This window comes from Chinchilla lanigera, unplaced genomic scaffold (genome assembly GCF_000276665.1).
Source record: "Chinchilla lanigera isolate Chin_1 unplaced genomic scaffold, ChiLan1.0 scaffold00046, whole genome shotgun sequence".
Taxonomy (NCBI): Eukaryota; Metazoa; Chordata; class Mammalia; order Rodentia; family Chinchillidae; genus Chinchilla; species Chinchilla lanigera.
The window spans coordinates 3,519,077-3,520,081 of record NW_004955447.1 but is presented as its reverse complement, the minus strand read 5'-3'; the positions used below and the strand labels follow the sequence as shown (position 1 = coordinate 3,520,081).

The 1,005-nt window shown below is 36.8% G+C and overlaps 1 protein-coding gene across 2 annotated transcripts in view; it reads right to left on the bottom strand.

Annotated features, from left to right (window-relative positions):
* The window catches only part of LOC102006965 (UDP-glucuronosyltransferase 2A3-like), a 36,845-nt gene that overhangs the window by 13,517 nt on the left and 22,323 nt on the right, over positions 1 to 1,005 (bottom strand). The window lies entirely within an intron of this gene.

The following is a 1,005-nucleotide window of genomic DNA, read 5'->3' as shown; positions in this document are numbered from 1 at the left end:
TTGTAATCTGTTACTTTAACCTAATGAGATAGTTTTTAATTAAAAGATCATGGTGGAAATTTGAATTTATAAACACATGCCTTACTGACATTGACAATTTAGTGGTTTACAGTTACAAATCTTGCAGTGTAGGTCATGTTATCTTGGTTACTATGGATAGCTACTATTCCAACATCAGTATTAAAGTCTTTAAAATATCATGTGAGAAGCTGGGCATGGTGGCGCACACCTGTAATCCCAGCACTCGGGAGGCTGAGGCAGGATGATCGTTGCAAGTTCGAGGCCAACCTGGACTAGAAAGTGAGCTCACGGCTGGCCTGAACTGCATTGTCAAAATATGTGAGCAAAACTACTCCCATGAAGCACAAGAGCAATAAGACAACAGTAGATGTCCTGGTACCTGACGGACAAGTCAGCAGAATTTCTCCATAATCCTTAAGATAAATATCATCGGTGTATTTACTGTACAGTGTGTTCTTGCTTATTATTTACTGCAGTTTATGCTGTAGTGACAATTTCATGTGAGGTAAGAAGTCTCAGTAGTTCAAACAAATAACAGCAATGGATGATTTTAATGAATTTGGCAAATTCTACAAACAGTTGAGTGTAAAGCTGACTGAATTTCCCATCAAATTGTTTATGTCCTGAGGAAGATAGGTGGATAAACAAATGAACCTGGTTATTTCTCACCTTAGTCACTGCGAAGACTGAGCTTCAGTAAGTAAAACAGTAAATACTTCCAGCAAATGTTAGGGGTGAGTAAAAAAATTTAAATACAACTAAATTTGAAATACACAAAGGGTAGTAGGAAGTAAACATGACTTTATAAGTGGCTTGAATATGGGAGATGGATCACACAGAAGTACAAAGCTGGAGTCATCAGGAGGGAAATAGAAATAAAAATCTTTTCATTTTTTGAGATAGACACAGACAGAGTAAACATTAAGAGCATAAAAAATGCTGATTGGGCTGGGTATTTTCCCAGAAGATCTGAAAACATCATAT